Here is a 4,123-nt window from a genome sequence, read left to right on the forward strand (position 1 = left end):
GGCGGCGTCGCAGCGCCGCTCCCAAACGCGGTCGGCAGAATCCAGAGGTTCACCGGCGTGTTTGTTTCCCGCGCCCGCGCACCTCGAAACCGAAAGCAGAGTGCCTGGGCCCGAAGCCCGCCTGAGCGAGCGGCCGGGCCCGCCGCCGCCGCCCAAAGCGCGCCGAGCTCGGCTGCAGTTGCCTTGGCGGCAGCGGCCGGCCGACAGCAACAGTGAGTTGCGGCGGCAGAAAAAGTAGGCTCCGGCTGGCGGGCAGCTGCTGCTCCAGCTGGGGGGAAAAAAAAAAAAAGGAGCGGAGGCGAAGAGGGAGACGGTGTAGTACGCCTTGTAGGGTGAGCGAGTGAGACACCAGGATGGCCGAGTGGTTAAGGCGTTGGACTTAAGATCCAATGGACGTATGTCCGCGTGGGTTCGAACCCCACTCCTGGTAGTTACGTTTTTTTCTCATACTAAAAATTTTTTAAAAATATATATACATTTTCACTAAGCACTCTACGACTTAGACTCAGGAATTCTGTCTCCTAGTTGAGAGAATTCTGTCTCCTAATTAAGTCCCACAACACGCGGCTCGGCTTCCCACAGGCCAGAGGCAACCCAGCGAGTGGGCCGGGCGTGGGGCTGGGGCGCGGGCGCTGACCCAGGGTCGGGGCGGCGGGGTCGGGTGGGGTGGGCGTCGCAAGCGCTCAACTGCTTCGGGGGTCCAGGCGGGGTCCGGACTCGGGAGGCAGCCGCGCCCCGGGGGGCTCACCTCCCTCGCTAGCTGGGCAGGAAGGCCGCCTGTGACAACGGCAGGCAGCGTAGTTAGAAAAGTGCAGAAAAGTCAAGAATGCCTCTTTCCCGTTTCCTAATTTCTCGCCAAAATTAATTGTGTGCCCAGAATTCTTTCGTTAAATCCATGAAGGCGGATACAATATGAATCACAGCTACAAAATGGACTCCACTCTGTAATCGGCTAAGAATTTTAAAATAAAATACACTGTCTAGGTTTTTTAATTTTTTGTCTTTGTTGTTTTTAAAATACTTTTAAAAAGTGAAAGTAATCTAAAATCTAGAGGGGCGGAGTTGCAAGTACAGTGAAAATTACTTCCCCCCCACCACAAAATCATTTGAGAGTAAGATACCAAATAGATGCTCCAGGACAACCGTTAAAATCAGTAAATTAACGTTGATAATTTACTACCATCTAATCCCCAGGCCCCATTTAATCACCAGTCGTCCTTTAAAAGGCTCCTGTTCTGAATAATACGTTGCATTTACTGGTCACATTGCCTTAAGCTTCTGCAATCTGAAATAATTCTTCACTGTTTCCTGACTTTCATGATCTTGAAACTTCTGAAGATGACAAGCTCGTCATTTTGCAGAATATCTCTTTGTCAATTTGGGTTTGTCTAATGTTTTCTCGTGATTCGATTCAGGTTATACTTATAAAGCCCAGAGCTATCCCAGAATTGATGTGTGTTTGCTTTGTGGCCTCTTAGATGGCATGATTTTGGTGTGTCCTGTTACTGATCTGAATTCACTTGATTAGGCTTTTCCGCCAGTTTCCCCGACTATACTTAACCCTTTGTGATTGACGCATATTTTGATGTGAAGTGCTTTGAAGCTATGTAAATATCTCATTACTCATTAAACTTTCTGTTTATTCAATTATTATAGAATCACAAGTTGGGCAAGTATGCATTCATGGTGTCCTATTTTTAATTAATGGTTCCAATCTATTTTATTTCTTTTGATGCTGAACGTGTCCCAGATTTGGCCCCAGTGGGGGTCTATTCAAACTGACTTTTGACATGCCTGCATTTTTTAGCACGTCCTTACGTCCTAGTCCAAGATGGTCCATGCTTACCTTGTATTGCTCTTGATCCAGACGATGCAGGATCAGACATTTTGAACCTCGGTTTCCTTTAGTGGACAATGGTAATTAGAAACCAAGCTCTCAGTAGTAGGTGTGCTCCTTGGTTTTGATGTGTTACTGTTCCCAGGCCCTCTCAGTGGACAGAAAGAGATATGTGTGTGTGTGTACACACCTGTATTTATCTATATATCTATTTATATTTAGGAGTTCATACCCATACTCTAATTCTGATACAACACTATACATTTTGTTCTAGTTTTTCTATCCATATTTGTAATTCCCAAAATTGCCCCTTGGTCCCCTGCCCCAGTGTACCATCTACCTTTTTTGGGCCCATCTAATGGATTTAGAATTGAATTGTTCAAGAAGAAGGGAAGAAGAAAGAGGGTCTAAACAGGTTAGACATAAGCATCCTGCCAGCACCTAGAACTGGCTATGAACAGTCACCTTTGGACTTTTCAGATGTACAGATAAATAAGCCAGCTTTTCCTTCAATGAGCTTAGATAGTGAGAGACCGATTGTAATAAACTACATTTATGATGAGAAAATATAAACTATACCCAAGATGCTAAAGGAGCAGTGCTGAAAGCCCTCTTTCCCAGAGAGTCAGCTTTAGATGAAAACTGAAGGAAGAGGAATAGGGTAGCAGCAGAGAAGGCAATGGCACCCCACTCCAGTACTCTTGCCTGGAAAATCCCATGGACCGAGGAGCCTGGTGGGCTGCCGTCCATGGGGTCGCTGCAAGTCAGGCATGACTGAGAGACTTCACTTTCACTTTTCACTTTCCTGCATTGGGGAAGGAAATGGCAACCCACTCCAGTGTTCTTGCCTGGAGAATCCCGGGGACAGGGGAGCCTGGTGGGCTTCCGTCTATGGGGTTGCCCAGAGGAACACGACTGAAGCGACTTAGCAGCAGCAGCAGCAGCAGAGAAGGGCAGGGAGGAAGAGGGGTACATGTTGGGGAAAACATCTTGAAACCATACTAAATATGGTGCCTGAAGTCCACTGAAGGATCCGAAACACGAAGCAACCTGATCAGTGTTGCATTTGAAAGTATCTCTTGTCTATTGATGTGCAAACTCTTAATGTACAAACTCAATGGGTCTCTTTATGCTCAGGACAGGGGGCTTGTTGAATTGGCAGAAAAAATATTTCTTAGGGAAAAATTGTTTAATGCGGTCAATAGCCAGTTAGACTGAGTTCTATGCCTCTCTTCTTCCTTAAAAGCTGAGCAAGGAGAGAAACAATATTGACTTGAAGCCTTCCCAGTCTGAACCCAGGAGTTCTTGCTGATTTGTTTTTATTAATATGTTCACGTGCAAAAATGGAACAAAACTTCCAAGAACAGGCAGAGTAGTGTAGAATTGTACTTTGTTCCTTTAGAAGTATGTTGTATATCAAGGTTCTAGTCAGTAGTAACCAGCTACTGTGCTATAGCAAAGACGGTAAAAGACAGCTAGTATTCTTTCTTGTGCTTGTTAAAATTCTGACAGATCCCTGAGATGCCACGAAAAGGAGTGAAATGATGTCTGAAATCTGCTGGTCTGGAAACAAGAGAATTTATTAGATGAATCCTAGGGCACTGTGATTGATCAATATAGTTGGCCCATTTAATCGCAATCTTCACATGGCAATTTAGACGAAATTTTCTGCTTTACTATATCCTTCTCTATGAAATGTTCTATCGATTTCCTCAGGTTAGAAGAATTCTCTAAGTGAATTTCAATTTAGTGTGGCAAACTCTAAGACTATGATTCAGTTTATGAAGTACATATCCCAAAGTGACTCAGTAGGAAGAATCCAGGCTTTGGGGTCAGACAGAATGTACCAACATTCTCAGGTTATCAGCCTTCTTTCTTCATTTGCAAATAGGAAAATAATATTTTACGCACACAAACTGGTTGTGAGGCTGTAATATTCTTCTCATAAAAGTGGGTGTTTTGTAACTGCGTTCACTTCCCTTTTCTGGAGCAATCTTTTGTGGAAAGTACAGTAGAACCCACACTGTGCAAGTAGGAAGGAAGCTTACCTTGCCTGTATAGACCACTTTGCAGTTTTCCCAAACACTTTCACATTCATATCCTCCTTTGACAGACAATATCATATACATAGACTAATTGTGCTTAGGTGGTGGATACGATTAGACACAATTTCCTTTAATAAATGTAAAGAATAATGTTTTCTTTCACTCCAAATGACGTAGATAGAGCTAGAGGATAGCATTAGTTCTTAAAAAATGGAAACTCTCTCCTAAAATGTAGCAGAAT

General features: G+C 44.2%; 1 non-coding gene across 1 annotated transcript; it reads left to right on the forward strand.

Moving 5' to 3' along the window:
• The first annotated feature begins 347 nt into the window (after nucleotides 1-347).
• TRNAL-UAA (transfer RNA leucine (anticodon UAA)) lies at nucleotides 348-430 on the forward strand. Its single transcript has one exon. It is a non-coding gene; the product is annotated as a tRNA-Leu (tRNA).
• Nucleotides 431-4,123: the final 3,693 nt, after the last annotated feature.

The sequence above is a fragment of the Bos taurus genome, chromosome 9 (assembly GCF_002263795.3).
Source record: "Bos taurus isolate L1 Dominette 01449 registration number 42190680 breed Hereford chromosome 9, ARS-UCD2.0, whole genome shotgun sequence".
NCBI classification, from domain to species: Eukaryota; Metazoa; Chordata; class Mammalia; order Artiodactyla; family Bovidae; genus Bos; species Bos taurus.